At 46.2% G+C, this 27,463-nt stretch overlaps 1 long non-coding RNA gene across 4 annotated transcripts in view; it reads left to right on the top strand.

Annotated features, from left to right (window-relative positions):
• LOC119015657 overlaps positions 1-27,463 on the top strand; it is a 187,797-nt gene that overhangs the window by 80,126 nt on the left and 80,208 nt on the right. For all 4 annotated transcript variants that reach the window (XR_005073425.1, XR_005073427.1, XR_005073426.1 and 1 more), the window contains one exon: positions 17,432-17,510. This is a non-coding gene — a long non-coding RNA (uncharacterized LOC119015657). The remainder of the gene's footprint in view (positions 1-17,431; positions 17,511-27,463) is intronic.

The following is a 27,463-nucleotide window of genomic DNA, read 5'->3' as shown; positions in this document are numbered from 1 at the left end:
GTGTGTGTGTGTGTGTGTGTGTGTGTGTGTGAGCAGAGTAGGAGTACTGAGAAATCCCATTATGGAGCCAAGTTGCTGCCACGCTTCCCCCATACACACTGTGAACCCGGTGTAATCCACTCACACACTCACCATGCATCCTTGTTTGTGTGCGCACGCTCGCACAAACACACATATACCCTCTAGACTCGGCGGTGAGCTGTGTATCCCCGCGCACTGTTGTGTTACCCACCGTGAAACATGACAGCTAATGATATCGAAGGCTTTTTAAAGGTGTGTGTGTGTGAGAGAGAGAGAGAGAGAGAGAGAGAGAGAGAGGGAGAGGGAGCTGGATTTCTTCCAGACAGACATCGATTAGCAGGGAAAGAGCATCAGCTCAAAGTGAAAGCTACAAAGTCAAAAGCTACGCTTTTCATGTCTCAAATTAATTTAGTTCTACGCCCTTTTGCCTTTACATTGTTACAGTTACAGCTACATTTAAACAATAAATGCTCATATTAATGAATATATCTGCTCATTCTCTTACGGGGGGTTGAATTTTTCCAGTAAGCACGGTTTTTGTCATGTGTAGGTTGTAAAATAAACATTTTCAAGACGCCTTGTCCTCATGTAACATTGAAGGACCTGTTTGGTGTTGAAATTATGTCATTTAAAGGTGCAGTGTGTAAGAATTTTAGTTCAAAAAATGAACAAAAACAAGTAAAGACGTCATCAGAATGTGAAGAAATGAGAGTTCAACTGTGTTTTTGTAAGATTTTGTATCAGGAACGTAATTAAAATCAAGAAAGTCACACAGGTGCACCCTCTGAGGGGGTTTTCCTCTCTGATAACTTCCTCTGGGCTGAGTGTAGGGGGCGCTGCACACACTGCATTACACCTGTGAGACGGGCACACAGGGAAGCCGATTTGTCACCATCCTGTCGTCCTGCCTTTGCCATCGAGTCCTCACTCACTCTGTGTGGATGTATGTGCGTGTACGTCACACACACACACACTCTTTCTCCATCCTGTCCTCGTCGACTCTCTCCTTTCTCTCTCCCCCCTGACCCCAGCGCCATCTTCTCTGTCTCATCCTTTATGCATACTGACAGCGAGCCCCTCCGTTTATGGCACTGCATAACGTTCCCTCATTACCGCCCAGGACTCAGAAACCCAAACGCAGCAAGGAGGGGAGAATGGTGGTGGGGGGGTGAGGTTTAGGTGGAGGTGGAGATGGGCGGGTGGGTGAGGAGGGGGGGGAAGTGCCAATGATGACATTCGCTTTGGCTAATATTAATCTGATTCATTTGGCACGCCAGGAAGCATCACTTTAACTGTTTCTTTGCTGCTTCTGCTGAGCTGCTGCTCCGTCACATGCACTAATGAATGTGTGTGTGTGTGTGTGTGTGTGTGTGTGTGTGTGGACATAACATGCAATTAAACGACACACACACCGAGATGGAAAGCAGATGCGGGCAAACAAGGAGAGCAATTTGTTGCACATGCACTCGAGTGATGCGTGTTTTTTATTTTTTTAATTTTTTTTTTACCGCAGCATGCACACGTAAGCCGGGCTTCCCATGCACACATACAATACATTATTATGTTTTTGAAGCTAATTACAATATGAACTGATGCGTCACGCACATACGCACACATGTCACTTAGTCCACCGATGCTTAAATCCCACCCCAGCACACACAGATATACACATCAGCTGGTGCAGAGTGCGCGAGCAGGGCGCAGCAGCTTGTGTTGGCTGTAAACAGCAGCGCAGGCAGTATGGAGAGCGGCGGCTGTGTGAGCGCCGGGCCGGCCAGCCAATCAACCCCTCGATCTCCTGTCCCTGCCCTTCCATTGATCCCCATTAAAATGCTTAGCAGATGCTTGGCTTGAGAGAGACAAGCGCTTTTTTCTTTTTTCTTTTTTCTGCTGCTATTTTCATTTGTATGCTCCTTACCGCCGGCCCACAGTCTGGAATAGTCATTTTGCCAACTGGGATACAGGCCCACTCCAGACAGTACAGTAGCATCCATTCAGACACAGCCGAGTGTGCTGAAACTAGCGAGCGTTTCTCGTGTTGAATGGGATGCTGTCAGGACGGGCCCGCGCCGGGTTCGCGAAACCTGTCGTCGGTTTTCGTGCCAGGATGATGAATTTACCATCTGTGGTGGCGCAGACAGACAGACACGCACCTCATGGTTTTTTGTCTAATCGGAACTTCAATATCGCTCACTGAATGGTTTCGTTTGGGATGTCTTGTGAAAACAGTCTGTTTTTGAAAGGCCAGTCTGGATCTCATGGATGTAGTTTCAGCCACCGGTAGAAGAACATTGTGGTCTTTGCAGAGATATCAGAAAGAAGGGATAAATGTTGGGAATTCTCCTTTTCTGCAAACCGGAGATATGTTAAAACTTTACCTTTCTTTATATTGCACCTTTCTGTTGTGCAACTTGGTTTGGGATTTCCTGATGTTTAATAATCTGGTTTTGTTGCCGCTGGAAATGTCCCAGCTTGGTGACGTGCGACTGGTTTCACGCCCTCTATAACACTGTCTCGTGTTTCTTACAAAAAATGATCCAGTGGTTTCACGCTTGCAAATCAAATCATGTTTTTCATGTAATGAGTCTGAAGAATGTCCTCTGAACTCACCCCAGATGAAACTGATTGGATGTTTAGCCTCAGCGTTCTTCTTCACTCGGTGTGTTTCCCAAACTGTCCGTCACAATCATCATTTTGAGTTTAATCTTGACGGATCTTTGTTCAGATCTGACCTTCTTTGCTTGCCGTATTGGCGCCGGCACACAGTTGCCGCGTACAATTAGGGACTGTTGCCGAGATTTTTGGTGCGCTCGCCTCTGGTTTAGATAATCTGCCTGAACTTTTCGTCTTGTTCACAACCTTCCGTTCTCGCCCTGTCAGAATTAGTCAGAGCCGTGTTTTGCAGTATTCCCAGAACTCACTGATTCTTCTTCACAGCTACCTCGAGCGTTTTGACCATTCTGGCATCAGAAGGTTTGCTTCTAATGATGCAGATTGACGTAATATTACTGTCATACCCTTCTGCCTCTCTCACCCTTGGACACACACACACTCACAGGGCTATAAACATCCCATTTGTGACATAATCCTGTAAGCAGCGCGTGTCTGGAGCATGTGGGACAAAGTATGTCAGGCCCTGGCTTGTGTTGTTATGCCAGCCAGTCAAAGAAAGCAGCTATTGTTTCGTCATGCATGTGTGTATCGGATGCCTTCCCATGTTCTACAGTGCGTATGACTTTTTTTCTAGCACAACATACGTGAGCATCTTTGTCAATTGCGTGTAGCTCGGACGTCGGAGCGTCCGCGTGGTAACCGAAGCGACCCGTCTTCCTGTTACTGTGTCTGTGTGTGGCACTCGCCTCTGAGTACAGGCGGCGTACACTAGCCGGCTTTGTCTGCCCCCGGGGGGGGAGCTGACGTACGTCGGTGGAAGAAGCCCTTTACTTTCGGGCCGCGGCTATGAAAGAGACGCTCTGTTCTCGCGGCCTGCCAATCACTCCCCGGCTCGTCGAAAGGGGAGGAGAGGATGTCCAGGGCTCCTTAAAGTTCTTCAAGCGTGGAGGAAATACAGATATATGTTCTATCCGGATCTGTCTCGTCTGATGACAAAGCAGGACAGAAGGGAAAATGGAGAAACCTCACCTCCTTGGGTGGAAAATTGGGCTCGGAAAGGATTTGAAGGATCACAGGAAGCTGAGGATGGTTAGGAATCATGAAACGATCTTTGTCATTGACAAAAATGTCAATGCCATCTATCCAAACACAGAAAATAATAAGGGCTGAGGGAAAAAATATATTGTAATTACTTCTGTGGCTCATGTAGAGTTGAAAACCGCCAGATGAACTTTACCTTCAGTCTTCGAGATCTGATCGACCTCAACCTAGATCTGATGCAACGCTCTGGCTTCCGCCCGACTCGCTCCCTCCCCCGCTGGGCATTGCGTATCTGCTTACATCTGACATGCATAAAAACAGGCACAGTCGGAGCGAAGGAAGAGCGTCATTCCTGAATAAATTACACCACACCTGATTCGGTCCTGCCTGAGCTCAAATCTTTCAGCCGCAAACAGCCGAAACACGATTCTTGATCCGTCGGGATCACATAGTAGTACTTTAGATCAGTGGTGCTCAAAGTGGGCTCCAGGGTCCTTGAGGGGGGTTCAAGGGGTTCCTTGGCAAGGCAGCTGAAGGGTCTAAGATGTGTAAAAGTTTGAGAATCACTCTACTTGACTGATGCTTCCCAATCTGGTGCACATGAACATGCGGGAGCCTTTTCTCAGACCATGTGACGTCCATGCAACAATTAAAAATGAATATGGAACGACTTGTAAAGGGTTCAGTTTCATAGACAAATGTAACTTCTGATCAGGAAGTACAATAGAAGGACCTTGCTTGGTTATAAAGGGTTGCAAAATAGCAATAAAGTTTCTCATAGGCTACTGTTGGGGGATAATGGGAGTGTGTCTGGTACTGGCCTGAAAATGAGGGCTACTGTATTCAAGCCGAGCTAAAATAGGGAAGAAGTAAGAAATGTTTGTCTATGCATGGGGAAACGAGTGGACTAACATCCCAAATGCAACTGAATCTGGATAATATTGATGGTTTGACGTGTTTATTAGGTGTAGAAATTGGATTTTAGTGGCATTTACAGTACATGTTAATTTCTGAACATTTTCATGCCTGCCTGGACCGTAATGTGATATTCTGATGAATTTGATAAAAAATAAATAACAGATCGAGCTCTAAATGTATCAAACAAATCATTAATGACTGAAATAACCCGCTAAAGCACAATTTTTCCTCTAAAAGTAGGGCTGCAGGTGCCAACACACAGACACACACACACATAGATACAGTAAACACAAAGTAAACACCAGCACAAACGCACACCTATACACACACTTCCCACTCCTCTCTCCCCATAACCGTCACAGCGAGGGGACACAATGACAGCGCTCCATTTAGTCGACAGGACAACTCTGACAACAGCTTGAACGGTGCACTGGGAGTTGGCAAGAAGATACGATAAGGGGGTGAGGAATGCTCTGTGAGGAGGGTGTGAGGTGTGAGGGAGGGAGGGAGGGAGGCAGAAGCTGAATTTGCGATGTCATGCGGCCGATTAGGCAGCTAGTCTATCTCGCCGGCGTCAGGGGGCCCCTGACGGCAGCTCCGCCGTCCCGCCAGCACATCGTATCCATCACCCTTCCTGCTTCCACGCACACACACACATACACACTCTCTCTGTTCGCGTCAGGAAACATCATTCCCTTCTATGTCACATGCTCGGACCGGGAGCGTGAAAAATGGCTGAAAACGAGAGGAGAGGGAAAATAAAAAGTGGAGCGGGGCGAGGAGGAGGCGGCCGGGGAAGGTGAAATTGGAGGAAACTCTCGCCAGATTAGGTGCGGGTTAAGAGAATATTGATCTGTGTGCCGAGGACTGTTGATCTCTCTTAGCAGCACAAGACAAATGGCAGCAAACAGAAAATCGAGCGCTCGCCTTCTCTCCAAGGACGGGCTCGGCTTCTCTCTCTCTCTCTCTCTCTGCCGTCCTCTTCTTCTTGACATTTTTTCCCCCTATTTTTGGCGCTATTTCTTTACAACAACATCCAGCTTCCCATAACATGAAATGTATAAATTGATACTTTTTTTTTTTTTTTTACATTTTGGAGCTAAAACATGAATAAGCTTCCAAACTTAAATGACAACAGTTTTTTTTTTTTGTTTTCCCTCAATCTCTCTCCTCCAGCGTCGGCACACAAACACACACATAACCTAAATGGTAAGAGGCAGGAGTTTGTGTCAATGTTAGATGCTGCTGAGTGATTCTGAAGGTTGCTTCGATAATTAGTCTTTCTCTCCCATTTGGAGTGTACGAGGGGGTCCGTGGAGGCACTGCGTTTGATTAGGGCCACAGCCTTGGCCCGGCACCCAGCCGGGATGTTTGATGATGGGGAGCGAACTCTGGGCGGGGGCTGAGGTTCATCCGCACCGGCTCAACATCAAACAGCCGGGAGCAAAAGGACTCCAGCCCTGGGGGACCCCTCCAGCACTGCTGCCTGGGTAGGTAGATACGCTCCCAAGTCGGATGAGGAGAGAGGAAGGGAGGGAGGGGTGAGGTGGGAGAGGGAAGGTGGAAAAAAATCAAGAAAGGAAAAAGAGGAGGGGGGGTGCAGAGGTAGAGGGAAGTTGCAGTGTATCACATTTTTGAAAAGGAAGAGGAAACGGTGAAATTCAAGTCATGCTCCAAAGTTTTACACTCACATCTTGAATTCCAAACGTTTTGGGTTGGTAGATTGGGCCACCAACCCAAAGCATCTGTATCTGACAAGTTCAGAATGAGACCCAACAATCAACTCTCCTACAAATTGGACCTCTAAGGTCTTTTCACATCCTCTTGGTTACTAACTCGAGAAATGCGCCGGGCTACAAGCTCCAACAAACACTCTTAATCAAATGAATCCAGACTTTGGATCATAATCATTGTAAGAGAACAAAAGTATATCAGGTGGATTTTATATTGATCTTTTTTAGGACATGTATTGTTGTTGTGTTCAAGCCTTTCTGCTCATTTATTAGTATAACATCACTGTGCTGCCAGTGTTGTTTGCCAGTCTACCATGATCTGTTCAGGTCCCAGTATTTTGGATCAGGTCTAAGTAGTAGTTGATTTGTTAATTGCTGAGTGATTTACAAACCCAGGCCGATGTCATGAGTTCTGGCCACCAGCTCTGGGCCATTTGTGGACTGTACTTTTGTTCTACTATTCATTGTAGTATCTTCCCCCTCCACTCCTGGGTTGCAGGTTTATACTCCTCTTCCATTTGGGACTCCTCCTTAGCATCTTTAACACAGAGACTTGAAAGACTAACCCTGACCCAAACAGTCCTTCTCACCAGTTCTTCCCCTTCCATTGTCCCTCCATTTCTTACCTTTCAACCCACTTCCTCTCCCTCCATCTGTCTCTTCTTCCTCCCAGGTAGGAAGCAGTGGATCCACTGTGCTGCTTTGTTCCTGTCCTTTTTATTTCAAGTCAACATATGCAGCTCCTTCCCTTCCTCCAGTCTCCCCCCTCTCTTTCTATCTCTGCTCCTCTTTCATCTCTCTGGCTCTGAGATGGTGGAGGGTGGTGGTGGTGGTGGTGGTGGGGTGCTAGCTGGTGCACCTTTGCCTGACTGTTCACCCTTCACCAGTCATGTTTCATTACAAGGCCTCAGTCTTCCACCTGTCTGCCTGTCTATCTTTCCGTCTCCCCCCTTACTGTGTGAGATGTTCGAAGGTTAACTTGGACAGGGCGCGCTGGGATGCAGTCGAAGGGTTAAACTGTGCATCAGTCTGATTACAGGGTTCAGAGGGAGGCTTAATGCCAGTGGAACTAATGTGGCAACGGACAGAATACGAGCCAGGAAGTCTTTTGCTCTGTCTTTATTTGCTCTACTTTGCTAAAAAGATGACACCGCAACCCTCAACCCTAACCCTGACCCCAACCACGGACATCTCATTCCAAAATCTAACTACTAACCTGCAGCTATCACAGCCTCGACTCTTTTAGGAAGTCTTTCTGGGACTTTCTTGAACCTGGCTGCATCGAGAGCGTTAGCTACTGATCTTAAGTTTTGGCTTGAGGCTGGCATTTTATTTCAAACATTTTTGACTTGGTTGAAGTCAAGTCTGCAAGGTCTTCCACACCAAACTTGGTCGGAAAATTGTTTCTTCGTCGTCTAAAGGAGCATTGTCAAGTCGAAACTGGATAAAAAAGAAGTTGTTACACTATTTCCAAAGTTTACACCTACGGTATGTGGACATACTTGCCAATCTAATACATCACTTTCATTCATTAATTTCAACTTGAGATACTTTGGCGATCTGAGTATAATTCACTTCATCAAAGCAAAAGCAAACCCAAAAAAAAAAAAAAAATCAATGCTGGCACGGATGTGCTGCAGCGAATACAGTAGCCCACGTAATAAGATGCACCAGGCAGAATGCTCCTCAATTAGAAGAGCAAAACTCTGGAGAATATTTACAGTAATCAATGTACAAATTCTCAAGTCAACATTTTTTAATTAATTCTCTTCAGCAATTAACTCCCCGAAAGAAAAAAAACACCCACAAAAAAGACCTCTCTTTGTGACATTAAACTTATTGCCGAAGCGGGCCGTCTCATTACCCTTCTTGGCTGAAAACAAACGAGTGTGTGTTTTGGGAGGGTCCAAAACACACACACACACACACACACACACACACACACACACACACACACTTGTGGCTAAAAAAACAACTCGTCTCTTTACCGTGAATGGATTTCTGAGATAAAATGGGTCAAGCTCGCTATTTAGTTTTCGACTACAGGGATTGAGTCGCCTACCTCTCCTCCCACCATCCATATGGGCTCATGCATATGCATGCTCTCAGGACAGGTACGCCAAAAAATGGGATTTTTTTTTTGTGTGTGTGTGTGCGTGTTATCCTAGATTCACGGATTTGTGACGAAGACCGGTCGCTGCGACAAGCTGTCTTTTGACTCCTCTAAAGGGGTCGTGTGATAATGAATTCCGCCGAGGCAGAGGGAGACGTGGCGTTGTGCAGGAAACACACAGCGCTCTGTAGACGCCGGAACAAATGGAATAGTTCATATCAGTCAGAGGAAAACAATAATCCGGGGCTAGATTTGTCGTCGCCCGTAAATGATCGTGGCAATTACGCTCACATTGTGAGGCAAGCAAACAGAATTACAGTGAGATTTTCTCTGTGATTGGGGTGTCACCCCCCCATTATTGTTGTGCCTCCTGATTGATCCTCTCCCTCTCTCTCTCAATCACTCTCCTCTCCCTTTCACTGCCTGTCTTGTTTCATCTTTTCCTTTGTCTCATCTCCCCTCTCACTCTCTCCTTTTTCTCCTCCGGCTCGTTCTCCAGGCTAATGAATCTGAAAGCTGGGGGGAATCGTCTGGCCCGGCGAGACCTCCAGCCTGTTGCGGGCCTTATTTCCTGTTCCACAATGTCTTCACACCCCGGTCAACCAGGGAAATCCAGCTGTCCATCACTCTTCCGCAGGTCGCCGCTAACACTTTTACTGCCTTTAAATTAGCCACTGTCACCGACACCCGTGCCTCCGTGTCACGCGTATCCAGATGTTGCGGGCTGCTTTTTTCCAAGGCTGCCGCTGTAAATCTTTCCTTTCCAGAGCGGGAAGGCAGGCGAGAATGGCCTGGAGGACGACCACAGCTCACCTCCTCCCATCTGTTGGCTCAGGAAGCATTTGCACGAACATGCATTCTTTATGGTTTGTAGCACGGGAGTATCACCGAGAGCTTCGGCTTTGTCAACCATGCCGGAGATGCATGTACTGTGAATAAAACCAGTCACCCAGCGTCGATCACCGGGGGGGTCGTGTAGCTCAGTTGATTGAATATGACACCAGTAGCACGAGTTTGTCTTTTAGAAAATGGCGTTACAAACCAGACTGACAAGTGAACAAACAATTAAACAGAAGTCCAGTGCATGTTCTGAACAGCAGATGTGGTGTTTCCTGCTCTTGGTTGACATTACGAATTGACGGATATGCTTGGGGATGTTATTTAGGGTGTGATAAAATCAGTCCAGTCATGTTTGCTCTGCATGTAAGATTGGGGATGTACTCACCAGAGAACAACAGCATTGGTGATCTTTTGAACATCACACAGATGGATACTAAAGGAAAAGTACAACCTTAATTATTACACCAAAATCAGGGCAGATCTGCAGATAAAACAAGTGATAAGAGGCAGAAAAAGAATTGCCTGCCCACCCAGGTGTCATGTTCCAATCACAGCAGATTTGAGGTTCTTCAGAATCATTTCACCCTGGAGTGATTTGCCGATTGTACCTTTTCCTGTTGAAGACAAAAGTCAAAGTTAGCTGGTGTTAAAGGGTTTTTCCTCAATGTAAAAGTGGTATTCTTAAGGCGTTAGACTCCCACATGCTGTCAGAACAGCGTCAGTTCTCCTTGGCATTGATTCTCCAAGAGAGGGATGAGCACCCTTGTCACAAAATATATCCCCTCATTTGGTGTTTTGAAGATGGTGGTGGGGAACATGTCAGTCCGAAAATCTCCCAAAGGCGTTCAGTTTGGGTGATTTTCACCCTCCTCAAATCTCCTCCTCCAGCTCAATCTTTGAGCGGCGGCTGTGCCTCAGGAGGTAAAGTGGTCATCGAACAATTTACATGTCAAAGTGTTCTCGGGCAAGATACTGAACTCCAATCTGCTCCTTCCACCGCCGTGTGAATGGTTACCACTCCTGATGAGCAGGTGGCGTCATGCATGGTCGCCTCTGCCACCACTGTGTGCTTGCCGACTGGTTGGTACGACTCGAACAACGCGAAATAAACGCAGATGATGATCCCTCATATTCCCGGCCCATCCAGTTTTGTCATATCTTCAAACAAAGACAACTTTGTTCTTTCTCTAACCTTCACCTCGAGTGCTTTCAGTTGCCAGAACTCGACAATAATTTAGTAAATGTTTATACGAGTCAGTTCGGAAGGAAAAGGGCAAACACGTTTTTTTTTTTTTTTTTGTTTTACGTTATGAGACGTTTACCTTTTTTTTGCACAAGGCGTCACATCTGTGTTGTTTTCACAGACGATCTTCATCTTGACAGCTTTCTCTTCAGCGTGCTATTCTTAAACTGATGAATTTTCATGATCCGTGCTGCCTTTTTTTTTCTGTCTGCCAAAATAAGTTGCAGCATATAGGGTTTTTTTTTTTTTTAAAGAAAAGAAAAGCTTCATCTCATGCATTGCGTGGATAACTCTTGGATTTTGACCTGAGTGCTCTTCGGACAAAAATCCACCTACTTGTGTTCTTGGTTGGAGGCCAGTTCATAGGTTATCCTCCGCCTCAGCACTATATTAGGAGCTCCAGCAGAGGTTTTTGGCAGCGAACATAATGTACCTCCACAATGGATAGCTGTGAGGGTCAAGATATCACCACCACGTGTTCCTTCCTTCCTTGCCGCTGGTGCTGGTTTTCCGACTACAGTCGATCAGCTGGACAGCGCCGACTTGTTGCTGCTGTATTTTAGGGAGATGAGGCAATCAAAGCAACGTTTCAGTGCACCCAAAATTCGGTAAGAAGCCCAGAAGTTTGTAATTACGAATAGGGAGCATGGCGGTTCTTCCAATTTTGCTCTCACATATTTTCCAAATACTCATCCCAGAACACAAAAAAGATAAGAAAACACAACTTCCTTCTCATGTGTTATGTATCATGGTCGTTGGAAATGGAAATCGCTTGTGGCCAAAGCCCATTTTCATCAGCTGACTAAACATGAAACCTTCAAATTTCAGCTCCTAATGTCTTAATTTTTAAAGAGAAAAGGAACCCTTTTTAAACCTGGAACGACTTAAACAAGCGAAAGAAGAGGGTCAAATAAACCGACGGGACCTTAACGAACCCCAACCCAACATCTGTATCTGTCTCTTCCCAAATCTTTATCTCCTTTCCTTCTCCCTTCATCCTCCTCTCTCTCCTCTGAGGCTCCCTCCCTCCCTCCCTCCCCTCTCCTGCGTCCATTCATCCAATTAACAACAGGCCTTCAGTTTTGTGTAATTTAGAACAGAACACAGCGGTTGTGGATGTTATTGGAGGTGGTATCAATCAGTCCGGGGACAGTAAGGAGACATCCCTAATGCTCCGTCACGTAGCTTTGGCTCCTGTATTTTACGAGCAGGGGCCCTCTGCTGAGCGGCTGGCATCGCCTGGCCATCAAATAATAAAATAAATCAAAACATAAGAGTTTTGTCTATTTGCAATTTCCTTTCGGGGGGACTCCGAATATGAAACCAGATGTTTCCGGCATCCTAAAGATGCTTTTCATCTGGACCTTCTTTTTTCCTCTCTTTTCCGCCCCTGTCTGTGTCTTCTCTCTGTGTTTTACTCTCCTCCCTGCCTCCCCTCTGCTTTCAAAATTATTGTGGAAAAAAAAAAAAGAAAAAGAAGAAGAAGGGGAGGCTTATAAAAAGTGAAATGTCCTCTTTGCCCAAGGAAGTAGTCTGTTTTGCATTGATAGAGAGGCACAGGCAGCCCCTGGCCATCTGAGGCTGAGCCTGTTTTTCCTCTGCGATATCCTGCCGCCACATCTCTGCCTCTCGAGTGCGCCTCCGAGTAAAGCGGGCGGGTCAAAGCAATAGCGTTCAGCGCCACCACCACCCCCCTCCTCCGCCTTCCCACCCCCACCCCCCTTTTTCTCCAATCCTCTAATTGGAGGTGCTCAGGTTAAAGAATGTCCTGGTTATCGCAAAGCCAGCAGAGAAACACAATTCAGCACTATAATTCCGCTGATGAGTGACTTGCATTTTCAAATATTTAGCGCCGGTGTTTACACAAGCTGTGTCATTATCTCATTCATGCACATTCAAACGTTGACATGAGTTTATACAGGAGAATTAATTCCAAGTCAACCCCCCGAATGGGATTTTTAATAGATTCTGGATATATGTAGGGGAATTCATAACCGTCTCTAAAGCGCAGACATGGATACCGTGTTTGTGTAATTCCCTCGGTGCAGCAAGTGTGGTCCCAGTCATCTCCCCTTGTATGAAGAGGTTGTCTGTTTTATGCCCCTGGCCTCTGTTCATTTCGACAAACTGTGCGTGCTCACTGCCAGTCACTTCCAGGCAGCCGCAGCTACAATAAACACCGGCCGCTTTTTTTTTTTTCTTTTTTCTTTCTTTTCCAGCTCGAGGCCCAGGTTTGATCCCGAGCAGAACCCCAGCCAGCTCACTTCCTCCCGGGGCTTGAAAGAGGGGCCGAGCCCAAACAAACAGGAACTCCGACATATACGGCAGCTCCCCGTGAGCCCTGCACCTGCCTAGTGTTACGCCGGACTTAAAGGCTCTGTGTTTTTGCGAACTCGGCGCTGGTGAAATTTGCAGACAGGCAGAAAATGTTTCACCACCGAGGAATCAGTTTTTAAGTTATGAGCACAGGGGTTTTGATGGCATCCGGAAATCTCCACTTTGTAAGAATGTTTTTGTTCTAGACTCGCACATACTGATGCTTTGAGACTGTAGATTGGGTCACTCACCATCCCACGTATTTGTCTTTTAAAAAGGAACGGTGTTATTCTTTTAATCTTTAGAAATGGTCTCCTGAATGCCACTGCAGGCAGCAGAAGAGGCAAAACTGCATGAGCAACCTTGAATTAGTGAGTCGTTAATTATTACAGTCCTTAGTGCCTCATTTTCTGTGCAAACAGGTCTTAAAAGTCTTGACATTTCCAAGCAGGCAACACAAAAAATACCCCCTTATGTTTACAGAAATCAAAAGGAATTCCTCTTTTTCATGGAGTGCAGAAATCTCAGTGCTGACAACTAACAGCATTTTACGCCTACCGTTAAATACACGAGTCCAATTACGGTTGTCCTCGTTAACGTGACAGGATGTCAAACAAGCACTTCCTGTTAACTGCCTCTTATCTTAATTGGTCTGGTCTCCGAGGAGGGTCCGGCTCTGCGCTGACTACGGTCACAGAGTCTGCTTCTTGTCTGGCTCAAAGCAGCGCAGCCTCATTTTGCTGTCATCACAGCCGGGGCAGAGACGGGACCGGTTTTGAAATGTTTTGGAGTTGTCTGACTGCATCCGAAAGAGGGTATCCAGGCGGACGTTTTCTGCTTTACCTGTGAGGGAAAAGTGGACTCATTTAAAGAAGTGTGGACACTGAGACGCAAGTCAAACTCCTGGAAAATCAACGCTCAGCTTCCTGCAAAAAATGTGACACTTGCTGAAACCTTTCTTCCAACTCTGGGACTCTAATACTTATCCCAGCCCTGACCCGTCTCAGTCCCTTGCTCACTGTCACTCAGACGCCTGAGCAATCGCTTCCTCTTTAGGGGTCCTCGACTCCGACCGAGAGCAGCACTCTTAATAAACCCCAAATGCAATCTCTCTCTAACCCCAATGAGATGCCGAGGCTCCTCAGCTCTTCCATAATGCACTATTCATGCTTTTTATTAATCTCTTCTTTCCTGCAGCCATTTTTCAAATCACTCCTTTTGTTTACTCATGAATATTTTTCTGCCTTGTTGACAGAGAGGGAGGGAGGGAGAGAGAGAGACAGACCATCAGCAGGGTGTAGGAATGGCCTGGTGGCGCTTCATCCGTGGGTAATTTGTGGCGGGGAAGCCTTGTATTTCATCACGGGATAATCTAACCTTAGAGGTGTTTTACAGACTGCCTCCCAGCCCCAAAATAGGTCACTTAAGCAGGCTTAGCAGGCGAGGCCAGCCTGATACGAGGGCCCTGCACCCCAGGGACACCTAGCCACGGTAATTGGTGGTTATGGCCCCGGGTTTTTATAGGCGATGAACAAAGTTGGCCTTCTAATGTCACATTTAGGACAACGGCCTACGCCGTGCTCATTAACAAGCTCCTAATTACAGGAGGGCAGAGATATGGAAGCAATACAGAAACATTTCTTATTAGGTCAGTGTTTTTTTGCAGATTTGCGGCGCCCTACTCTGTGTTTTTGATAAAAAAGCGGGTAGTGATCATAATAGGCCGTCTATAAAAGGTACCCAGCATTAGGCTAATCTGTCACCCATTTCCATTTTTGTCATTTTTTTCAGATCCGACGCGAGAGGGAAAGAGTTAGGTGTGTGTGCAAAGGGGGGGGGGGGCGTAATGAAAAGGGCCTAAATGACAGTGGGTTGACAGTGGGATTGGCTGGTAAATGACTGCGGAGTGGCTCGCCTGCGGAGAGGGGATGGAGGAGGCTCCCAGTAGGCCTGATTAATTCCACTCTCGGCGGCTGCCAGGGGAGAGCCGGGGTTAGCGGCTGCTCGAAGAGGAGCCTATTACCAGTCCGCCGCTGAAACTGATATAATCAGCTACACAGCGACCCGGCCTTCCCCGAGACAAACTTTTCCAGGGCTCGCTCCCCATTCGTTCCACACTGGGACTTAAATAGGGGAGAGAAGGGGGGGAGTTGAGGTGAGGGAGGGCGTCGGGCGTGGATGAGGGGTACAAAGGATTCTTCTTTTTGAGAGATGGTTAGGGGAGCTTTGTAAGAAATCCTCTCTGCTGCTCCAACTGTACCTCTGTATCTCTTTATCCCTATCTCCCTCCCTTCTCCTTTCCCCCTCGCCGGCTGATTTCGTGCAGCTTTGATAGCGACAGACCCTCCCGCGTGGCGGCAGCTTTAAGTCCGGTCAGATATGAATATGTCACCACTCTTAATCCCAGGCGCTTCTCAAACGGCAGCGAGTATGACGCGTTTTTTATCTGATGTGGGCTCGCCCCCCCCCCCCCGCTGTGAACGTGCTCCTGAACCCTGCTCCCTCTGTTTTTGTGGGATTGACCTAGAATATCACTACAGGATAGTGTAATATTTTCATAGCGACATATGTTCACCTATGTTGCAGGTATGTCTCATACAGCAGCTGGATTACAGCCTGCCGAATTACCTGCCCAGCGAGAATTAACAGGAGGATCAACTTACCTCTGTTAGTGATGTTTTCCCTCACGTTTTTCTGCAAATATGGACGTTAAAGGGCCAGTTTACCCAATTTAGAAATAAAAAATTTTTTTCCAAACAAACCTTTTGTGAGATCGGGTTTTGTTCCCGTGCTCTAATTTACTGGACTTGTTCGGGATGGTCCTCTTGCAAAACAAGAACGAAAGCACTGTACTTTTTTTATTCTTCTCCTCCATCAGCAGTCGTTTGATTGGCTGTTTAACTGAGCCAGGGAGGAGGCACACCAAGGATTTGTCGGTAGTAACACGCTCCACTATCGAGGGATACGAGCCGGGCCGTAGTCATTACCTGCTTTCCACTGGTTTGCTTTTAATGCTTACACGTGAATCACAGATTTTCATTTAACCATTCCTTGATTTGCTCTCAGTGATGCTTTCTATCACTGGTACACATTCTTATTGTTTTCCTGCCATGGCCTATAATGTAATGAACTGCACGTGGTCAATTCAGCCCAATTAGTTCCCCTTGATTAAGTATTAATGGGCGTAGAGTACAAATAGGTGTACAAAAAAAATGCATCACACAGCCGTTATGTATAAAAACACACATTTTGCCTTGCCGCTTTTTCTCCACTAGCCTCCTTGAAAATGTAACAACTGTAAAGGAAAATCCCTTTTCACCAACATCGTAGACGATACTAGAATAAAAACGCTCGCTGGAGGTGAGATGCTCTGGGTTTTTTTGCTGTAATTTGTGTGATCCAGTCTTTTAACCATACGTCTTCAGGCCTGTGGATGTGTTCCTGCAGCCGCTCGCACACACCGACACACACCCACACACACACACATGCAGCCCATTTCCATTTGTGTGCATTACACAGTCCCATTCATGTCCCAGATAGAGCGGGCCCTCTTCCCTGCCTCAGTCTGAAAAATGTCAGCCCTCCCTCCATATATCTGCCTCCCTCCACGCTGATAAAGGTCGTGAATAATACATATTAAGCACTGTACTGAAGGCCGTAACCGAACTGTTAAAATATTGATCTTTGCCAATCATAATAAAGAGAAATTACTGAAAGCGATCCATCACCATAAGCCAAGTGTCTGCTCCTACTCCAGGCTTAACTTGCTCAATTTCCCCCCCTCTGCGTAGCGCCACATTATGGCTCAATAATAATAAAGATGATATCGGCGCCGCAATTGCCGCCGCCGCGCTGAACGGTGCCGTGTTGTCATGCAAATTAAGCGACAACAAATCCATAACACGACTAAATATATTTGGGGGGGGATTACGTCCCGTTCGTGTGCGGAGAAGAAATAAATACTTTCAATATTTGCCGGTTGCTCGCTCGTCTCTGCGCTCCACAATCCAAATGGTGCATGACATTTGGGTTGTGTGTTGAGTGTGTTTATTTCTGTGTGTGTGTGTGTTGGAGGGAAAGTGTGTAATTCCACATATTGCATGAGGATTTCATATTGTACATGCAGACAGAGAGCTGTGTGTGTGTGTGCGTGTTTGTCTGGATGAGAGTGTGTGAGGCCTGATGTTTTGTTTGTGTACATGTGTGTGATTGCAGCTTGTGTATCATATTGTGCTGTGTGAGCGTGATGAGTGTCTGTTTATATATTTGTGTGCAATTTTGTGCAATTGTGCATATTACCCTGCAGCTTGATAAAAGGCAGCCAGCTTCATTGACGTCGACGGCGCTCTACGCCATAGCATCAGATGCTACGTCTGGTTAGACTTTCAAAATAAAAGCTTGTTGACAAACGGTTGGATCATCGTTAATGATGTCAAGTGGCCAGTTAGGTTTAGGAGAGGATCGTACACTGGGTCTCTAGAAGCCCTGAGATCCCTGTTAATTTCCCGGTTTCATTGAATGTTTTTTATTTCATTTAATGTGGTTGTTTTTTTTTACATTTTAAAACATTCCCTGTCTACTTCTGTTGCTTAGGAAAATGCTGCAACCCTGAGGTGTCAGAATCGTTTATGGACAAAGAAACTTCACCAGACTTTCCCATCAGCATGTGTGGGTGAGTAGATGGAGACCAAATCTTCATTTTTTTTGGAAGAACTGGTCCTTTAAGTCAACTTTTAAAGCTTGTTAACGCGACGTGATGTTGTTAGCTGGAGATTGTGTTCAGTTATTGTGTGTGTTACAGTTGCATTTGTATGTTTGTGTTGTATTTGCTGCCCTCTCGGCCATTTTTGCTTTTGAAAAAGGAGATTTTGATCGAACAGAGGCATTTACCTGGTTGAAGAGAGAATATATGTGTGTGTGTCGAGGTGTTTTCTGTGTGTAAAAGCATCAGCCTGCAGCTTTACTCCTTAAAGCAGCTCCGACCAGATCAGACTTGAAAACGCACCCTGACATTTCACATGATCGCTTTTAATAGCACCTAAAGGTGATCATACAAGGCCACCTGCCCAACTAAGCGCGACGTTGCCCCACACCTAATGAGTTTTTAAATATTAAAAGCAGCACACATCGTCGTCACTATTGTGAGCTCTTAATTTACCAAGCAATTAGGCGCGGGCCCTCATTTATCAGCGCGTGTTGGTTTGCTGAAAACCTCGTCACTTTTTATTAATCGATGCCATAGAAACGGCGAGCTGAAATTAATGTGCGCCCAGCCGAGGTCACGCCAGCCCGCGTGCTAGCTAGCTGCGGCTCCGCGAGACGGGAGATAAATAGGAAGTGGGCTTCGGCGGGCACACCGGAGATGTGTCGAGGCACGCCGAGGGACCGGAAACGCTGCTCGGCTTCTCTTAGACCATCTGGGTATTTTTCAACCCTTTTTTTTTTCTCATGCAGGAGCAAAATTAGATTTAAAGGGAAAAACAATTATAGTTTTAACCTTGCTGCTTCGGTGCGTTCCCTCCTTCTGTGTTTCTCCTCCATCACTGTGAGGATCCTGCTTGTTATTCACATAGAAAAGTGGGAATGAATCAAAAAGTATCCCAATGTTCTTCTGCAGGGTCGTTAACAAATACAGCATCACCCAGTGTTGTACAAAGTACCTATACTGTAAACTATATGGAGGACTGATGGTGCCAAAATAAATAAATGGCTCAATTAATAAATTAAGATCCTGTTAAATGCAGCAAAAATGATACTGATAATACAGAATGTAACATAAATGGATATTTCAACTTGCTTCTGTATTTATTTACATTTGTATGAATTCCTGTATTTAATATATTTGATCATTCATTTTAAAAAGCATTAATTTATTTATTTATTTATATATGCAGCATGTAATCTGCAAACTGCAAAGTAACTTGTAACCAACTAACTAACCCTCAAAGTTAAACTTAAATACACTACTGAAGTAAATGCACTTAGTTACATTCCATCACAGACATTGCCACCATAATTCTTAATGCACAGGTCAACACAAGGCATTCGTCAAAGAAAACCTCGCAATCTCCTCATCATGTGACTCTACATCGTCTCACTCCAGCACAATCAAAGCCGGCCGCTGGTAATGGATGTTGAGACACCTGCTCGGCTCGTGTTTACAGCAGCATGCTAATGTTAGCTCCACCCTGGGATAGCTCTCCACTGTGATGTGCACAGGTGTTGTTTGCCGCGCTGCCCCCACTGTTGTGTTGCCGCCTGTCTGTTGGACGGAACCGGTGTGGGATTTCTTAATCTCGCCGCCGCCGTGGGAGCGAGCAAACACACTGTATGCCTGCGAGATAATTCCAGATGCAACGCGAGCAGAGTGTGTGTGTGTGTGTGTATGTGTGTGTGTGTGTGTGTGTGTGTGTGTGTGTGTGTTGGCAGGAAGCCCTCGTCTGGTTGGAAAGTTTGCCGTAGCAAAATCCAACAATGACAGAATATCATCTTGGTGGTTTGTTTGGAAATGATGCACGACTTTAGAACGACAACAAGGTTGAATGCTTCTATTGTAGGTTGGACAACAACACCTGCTTTGATGCATGAAATGTCATCAGGGAGACAATTTGGTGAGGAGCAAGGAAAGAAAAGTAAAAAGTGTCCTAAAAGTAAAGATATCATGTTGAAAAAAGTCCCCCATACAGATAAAAGTCTGACAGTATCTGATATTAAATGTACTTGTAAAATGTATATAACCAATGTTGTTTGATTTGACTGTAGAAACATGGTGGTGCAGCGTGGCAGAGCCTCTGTAGATATAAAAGGCTTGTTTAAAGCTAATAAAGACACAACGACTCGGGGGTTTCAGGTGATTATACACTAACAAAAACACAATTATGAGCCTCACATTCCATTTCTGCCCCTAAATCTTACACACTGGGCTGAAAAGATGCTCTGTAGTTCATCCTGAAATCTGACGTAAATGTAATCCTCAACCTTAACTTTAAATTTCTAAAAAAAAAAACAGGTGTTAACAGTCACAGAGCAGCTTTAATAAAAACCACCTCATGTGGATTTATCTGGAATCATTCCTCCACAGTCCCACCATCTTCTCCCCTCCACCCCCTCCTCCTCCTCCTCCTCCTCCACCCCTGTGTGCCCCTGATCCACGACCCCCAGGGGTGTTTGCAGCAGACTGTGATGGTGCTGTGCCAGGTTGGTGCTGCTCCAGCCTCGGCCCCAGCCCCCGTCTCAGGCCCGGGCCCGGCACTGCGCTAATATGCTCCCATTCCTCATCCAGACAGTCCGTAAAGCACTGGGGCAAAATATTCTGTCTCCCTGAGCAGCTCCTAATAAATTGTCCTTTCATCGACGCGCAAGACAAATTCTGCCTTCTCCATCCCCCCGCACCACCCTCCTCGCCCCTCGCTACACTCTTTCTCACTTTCACTACATGCTCCGGAGCTCCCTCTCTCCCAGTTCCTCTGCTCCCTGTGGTTTAGTGAAACTGGCACACTCACTTTACCTCTCAATAAACTACAGGGATGCCAGGGGCGCCGCTCGGTTGGGCCAGAGAACCTCTGGAAAAAGGGGTGATGGAGAGGAGGAGGAGGAGGAGGAGAAGGAGGCAGCTAGAGGGAGGATTCACAAGGTAGAAGATAAAAAGAAACCGGGAGAGAGGGATATTATGGTGCACAATGCGCTCCTCCACTGTCTCGCTCTCCTCCACGCGCTGCCACAACACGGCACTGCTTCCGCTTTGTAATTGCACAATTAGTGCCACAGCCTGGTTTTCATATATCACAAATGGCTAGCTGCTGCTATTAAAGCAGCCCCAGCACCGGGCTAGGGGGCATGGCTAGCCGAGGTGCATTAAGGGCAGCGTTTTGTAAAATGTGAGCCAATTTATCATGATCTGTTTTTCGCTCCCACCCACTGCTAAAACGCCCCTACTCCCTTGTCTTTGAGCCTGACCTTGTGCTGCGTATATGTGTGTGTCTGTGTGTGTGTGTGTGTGTGTGTGTGTGTGTGTGTGTGTGTGCATGTGTGTGTGTCAGCGTGCGGAGGTTCAATTTGCTCATTGTTACTTGCTTGCATAATTTCAGGCGGCTGGCTCGGCGCAGAGCCTCACACTGAGCCTGCAGTTAGGCACACAAACATACCTTCTCGGGCACAAACACACACACACACACACACACACACACACACACACACACACACACACACACACCTCCGCAGAAAAAACATGCCGGCCACTGATTGCTTGCACTTCCTCTGTCTCTCATTCCTCCGCTCTCCTTTCGTTCTCTTTCCCTCTCCAAGCAAAATCCACTCATTTATATGCTGAGGCTAAACGGTATTCATTTGTAAGATGGCAAGCGGTATAACACTGGTAATTCCTCCTCACCAATTTCCAGCGCACTTTCCCCTTTAGCTGTCATAAGCAGTGCATTAAGTGAGTGAGGCAAATCTGCCATCTCTCTCTCTCTCTCTCTCTCTCCCTCTCTCTCTCTTTTCCTTCCTGCCTGCCGTTCTCCATCACCCACTCGTCACCCTCCCTTCTCCACGGTTGCATGTTGCCGCTGTGAAGATTTACAACGCACGCCTATTCACTCAACCACCAACCCCCTCCACCACCATTTCCTCTCCCTGCTCTCCTTTCATTTTGCCGGGCGCCGGTGGAAGCTGGAGATGACACCCCGAGCTCATCAGAACCCTGCCGGCTTTTCACCCCCGGAGAGCCGCCTCGAGCGCCAGGCGCAGCACGCTGCACTGCAGATACCTGCCCCGCCCCCCCCGCTGAGTAGCCTGTAGCCCAGAGAGAGGCTGAGCCGGGGGGAGGGTGGAGGGATGAGGCTCGGGGTGGGGCTGGAGGAGGCCGGATGAAGGGATTTGAAGGTGAGGGAAGGGAGCAGAACAGTGGAGGAGATGAAGGATTTGGGTTTGGAGGAAGGAGTTACTGCTGGAAGGGTTGAGGTAAGGTTGAGGCAGTGCACAGTCAAATTAATCCATTTTTTGGCCAAGATGGTAGCCTGAATATCACGAGCTTAGTTTTTTGCTACGAAAGACACGCTGGGAAACCATTCATGGATATCCTACTGAGCATAACAGCTAAAAAAGTGAGAACAATCTGAAACAAAGAAGGATAGTTCGGATATTGAACCAGTTCAGTAAATAGTTCTGGTCCAACTTGACTTCCCAGGTCCTCAAATCCAGACAATTTGGGTTAGAAGTCTTGCCAAATACCAACAAACATTCACATTTTTGCTTGAAAAATGACCGAAACAATTCCTCACTCATCACAGAAGTTGGCGACTAATTCTCTTTAGATCGACTAATCGGTTAGCAAAGGGATCATCATCCACCAAAACACAACCTACTACTTTGGCGGTCTGCATCTCCAACTCTAACATCTATCTACAAGCTCAGACTAGAGGTTTCAAAATGTCTTACCTGTCACTCCACAATATCTATTTGTAAGCATGTTTATTGGCATTGATGAGGTCTGAGCCTAGACACCAAACTCTGTATTTTAGTGCTTTAATAACCATTACCAAAATTAGAGCTGGCAAACGGCCGACTGAAATTGTGACCAGAGAGAAATAGAAAATTCAACCTGGAAAACAGATCTTGCTCGCCTCTTTAGGTCGGAGTACATCAGAAACCCTTCGCACTGAGCCGACTTGAGATTCGATCACGGAGGCCGACAACGAGGCCAAATGAACAAACAAAACTTGTGTTGAAAGCTGCTCTATCACGCCGTCTATACTCTCCAAACCCTTTTCATGTCTCTGTTATTGTGAGCGAAGGAACACAATTGTGGTGTTGCTGACAGCCTAATTATCAGGTAGTTAGGATTATTCGCAGATAACAGGTTTTAGAGTTGTCAGATGAGCACATTTCATCAGAGTTTTTCACTGTATGTGGGGAAAAGGAGGAGCGCAAACAACCAGAATTACAAGACCGTTCCAGACCGATTGAATGCAAAATGGCACAAAAACAGGTTTTGAACATGTGCTGACCAACACTCAGCCTCTGAGCTACCATTTCTCCCACCTTGGCGTTAATGCGTTTGTCGCTACTTGTCAAACACCCACTTGTTTTGAATTTTACCACAAGAGTCTTGGCACTGCTGCCTCATAGCACCGGCAATACGGACAAGAGAGCAATCATTGTTTTGTTGTTTAGAGTGCTGCACGAGTTGCTAACTTTTTTGGAGGACTTGGCAAAGGGCCCCTTTTTTATCCCCTCACCCCCCATTTGGATGATAAGTGGCCAACTACCAGCTCAGAACAGGGTCAACACAGGCCAATGGATTCAACCATTTCCCCCCCTCGTGGAGGGGTGCAAATTGAGCAAATGTAACATAGAAGTGAGTTTGCATCCGTACTTCTTCTGACTGATTCAAATTGATCTGATGTACAACGGCTTCATTTACATGCAGGGGACATAGATGCAAAAAATCTTTTTATTGAAATGTCCCTCAACAGAAAAAAAGCTTCGTGGTTTGTACGTGTGTGAGTGGAGAGAATAAGATGGTAGCAGAGGGATTATATGAATAGATGTTTTTTTTAAAGCTCACGATATTTTTGTTAATATTCACCATCTTAAAATTGGATTAATCTTGTCAGGCTGGAAATATTAAGAGTTCTTTTAACCCATTTAACTCAAACGAATCAAAATCGGTCAAGTTAACCACCATTTTAGGGCGGTGTGACCGACCTGTACCTCATTACACTGTTGCAGGAAGGAACCTCCATATTGTCTGAAATGCAACGTTTCCCTGAAGCAACAGTTGATGGCTGGACACAAAAATATTTCCTGCAGGCTACTTTATAAGCAGCCGTTACTGTCTCTTGAAACACATTAGCAGAAGAAAAAAGCATTACCGACAAAACCGTTCTTATTAAAATGGTTTAAAGAGTCGTACATTTCATTTTGTGGCGCACACAGCTCCACTGCAAAGACGCACCTCGCTGTTTCACCCGTCGTGCTTTTTGTAGCAGCCGTGCCTATAGCGATGACTCTCCTCTCCAAGTTTTAACTTTTCGGATGAAGGGTTTTCGTCATCAGACGTCTGGGTCTTAAATTAACAAAGAAACAAGCTGACAAGCGCTGCAGAGGCTCTTACTTCATTCCTCCTTTATTCAGTGTTTTATCCCAGTTTTAATTAGCGGGTCTGGTTGTTCCAGTTAGGAAGAGACATTTGTAGATAACTTGGCTTCTGATTTAAAAAAAAAAAAAACCTGTGAATGATGAAAAGGGAAGGAGTCCTTAGCTAAAAACAAGAACCTAGAAACAAGGTAGCGTTAGCGGCACACTGGCCTCCAGGCCCTCCTGATGACCTGTGTCCAGCCAAAGAGCATCAGATAAACACTGATTTTTAACATGAAACATCTTGTTATTTTAATAGTTTACTGTTTTTTAGTTATCTGGTCCATTTGGAGGAGGAGGCGACCTCTGTGGACAACTGATTCCTAGTAAACACTAAAGGAATAAGAATAAAATGAAGACAACAAGTACACGACTCCATGATATTGGTTATTGTCTTGATTGAGAGATCCCTAGCATCAGTCTTCTGACGCCGGCTTCAGGGATTTGAAGACAACCACTGATGTTGGACTTGAGGGCCTGGCTGCCAGTAGGTGTTCCGCTTGGATGGGAAATGTGCGCAGGCTGGTCGGGTTTATCGACCACAAACTAGGAAACCCGTATCTTTGTGGAGCCGACTTTATCACGTTAGAACAGAGGCACGGTGTTGTCCAAAATACTGCATGCTGTCTCATTAAGAATTCCCTTAATTGGAGCAAACCATGATAAACAGCCTCAGACAAAAAGGTACACACGTGTAGATGACACTGACTGATGAATATTTAATAAAAGAGGTTCATTTGATGCGTCTAATCTAACTCTATACGGATGCCGGTGGCTCAGATGTGCATCGTGTGCACCGACCTCCTCGATGGCACCGCATCATTATTCCGCTCTTGTTCCACCAGGAGAGCAGAGGTCAACCTTCGGACCGGCCACTTCCATGCTGGGACTGACTTCATCCGAGTGTGGATGAACTGTGTCTGTGCAGCAGTCAATCTGTTCCGGGGGGGTCAGATTGAAGGGCTTTGGTTGAGTTTAGTTTTTACAAACCTCTCGTATACCTGCAACGAAAATGCAAGAGACACACCTCAGAAAGTGACACAGCAGATAATTGAAATGTATTCCCCATTATTCCACACAACAAACAAGCCTCCCCTGGTTCTTCCTCCACAGTGGATGAGCGGCGGTCGCAGCGCTGCCTTCCTATGGGAGGACTGCTGCTCGGCACTGAGGTGTAATAGCCGAGAGAGTTAATGTAGCTTAAACAGCCAAACTAATTGTCCCTGTCTCTGTCATATTTGTCTAGTCGAACACTCCTAAATACCACAGCGATTAATTACCTCACAGCCAGGTATGTGGAGACAGCGCTGAGTCTCATTCTGTGTGTGTGCATGGAACAGTGTGAATTACATGTGTGTATGTTATATGTGTGTTCATGTCAAACCAAGTGTAGTCAGTGGAGCATTTGTCCATCTTTACCACACGTATTAATGTGAGGACTTGTTGTTTCGTCAGGGGTGAAGCGCCCCTCTTCCTGATCCTTGTCTTAATTAAAGCAGAGTTATAGAGAGTCATGATGTCACTTCCTGTCTAGCATCTGTTCATTAGCCCCAGTGTGTTTAAGAAAGAGTTTTTCCTTTACTCTGTTGGTTTGTCGTTCCCTATGGCTTTATGGTTTGAAGCATATGGATGGCTCTCCTAACAATGTTTAAGGGCCTCGCCAAGGCGACATAGTTGGTGAAATTGATGATTTTGTGTCTTCGGCTTGTTATTAAAGCCGACTTTTTGCCGTTCAACCTGCGCTTGGGTCCTTTTTTGATGACCTGTAAGAATAATGACTCTTGGAATGGTATTATTAGTGGGAAACAGTCATGGTTTGGTTAAGTTTAGGCACCAAACTACTTCAGGTTAGGTTTAGGAAAATATCACACTTTGTTTTCCGTAGTTTACTTTCACGTAATTCATGTTATGTAACAAATTTGAATCTTCCCACTATCCTTGTCACTAGAGGGGCAACGAGAGAAGCAGAGGGTCCCTGGCTACAGAATCTGACCAGGCTGCAGTATCTGACACATTAGGAATAAGAAATGTCGTATTTCATGGACTGCTGTGTTGTCTGCTTGTTCCCTGATTACTTCTGTACACAATTCATCTGTATGAGATGCTGAGTTGGCAAGAATACCCCAAAAGCAGCCTGGCTGCACATTAAAAATGGTGCCCCTCAAGAGTCTCTTGAAGAATTAAAGTAATCTTCATCGACTGAGGGAACCCTGGGAAATTTATACCAAGCCGAATCCAAATCATCTTCCTTAAGATGCGGTCTTGTCCACATTAGAAGGTTTAAAGATGGATGATGATGGATCGGATGTTTTTTTCCCCCCTCGCTCTGCCGTCAGTGCTGCTTCTTCACTTCGTGTCAGGATTAATGGAAACAAATGGTATCACATCTGCACAGCTGACCGTGTAGGATCTCTGCGATACGTGCTCGGTTTGTTTGTGAGTACTTTTGTGTTTTTTTTCTGCACACAGGTGTGCGGCGATCATGCCTACGTGTTGGGGCTTGTTTGCCAAGATCAGAGACAGGCGCCCCGGGTGTGTGAAGTGTTCCCATCATGCATCGCTCCATGCCTGGGCAGCCCACGCCCACTCATCATCCCCACATTAGCGCTCATCTCTCTCCCGCTATCTCCCTCGCACACACGCGCGCTCTTTTCTTCTTTCTCATTCTGTCTGTGTTTCTCTCTGCCGCTCTGTGATCTCCCTGTTTATGTTTGACCTTTTTGCCGTTCTGCACCAGCTAATGATGGTACAGGGATAGCAGGTGTGCTGCATTAGCCGACTTCTGCCGTGGCGGAACAAATTAGAGGTCCACCAACACCGAAGGCCAACCTTTCACCGCCGATGCTCCCGTTAGTCGCAGACACACCCACAGATGCCCACACGCTCTTCACACAACGCGGGCGGATATGCAAACATACAGTACCGCGGCGGCTGCACGCAGACGAACATGCGCTCTCCGGGCCGTCAGATGTGTGCAATTTGAGCAAAATGACACAACCCAGACGCATAATCTTCTCACCTGGAAAAATGGGAAAAGGAGGACAGGGGAGAACGTGGAGGCGAGGTATATAATCACGCTTTGTTTGAACAGCTAGCCCAGGTTTACAAATACTATACTCTGCTGATTTTGCATAACTAGACGACTGTGTCGCTTTGACTTTTTTTTTCTTTTTTTTTCCATTTCTGTTTCCTCCCGCAGGGTTGGGCTGTGTGTTTGAATTCGAAGGGGGAAAGAGATTGAGAGATAGATGCACAGAGGGAGAGATTACCGGCTTTCACATGCACACACACACACACACACACACACACACACACATGCATCCTTTTCGTTGCATTACGATACACAAAACGCCGCCTTGTCTCACACTACCCTCCGACTAGCCGCTCAGCTCTGACTTTGCAGAGTCAAATCCATGCAGGCATCCCTCGGAAAAAAAAAAAAAAATCAAAGGGGGATATCGGCTCGATTTGGACCCCCGCTGCCGGCGA

This window comes from Acanthopagrus latus, chromosome 24, assembly GCF_904848185.1.
Source record: "Acanthopagrus latus isolate v.2019 chromosome 24, fAcaLat1.1, whole genome shotgun sequence".
Classification (NCBI taxonomy): Eukaryota; Metazoa; Chordata; class Actinopteri; order Spariformes; family Sparidae; genus Acanthopagrus; species Acanthopagrus latus.
The sequence above is the reverse complement of the archived record's forward strand: the minus strand, read 5'-3'. Positions and strand labels throughout refer to the sequence as shown.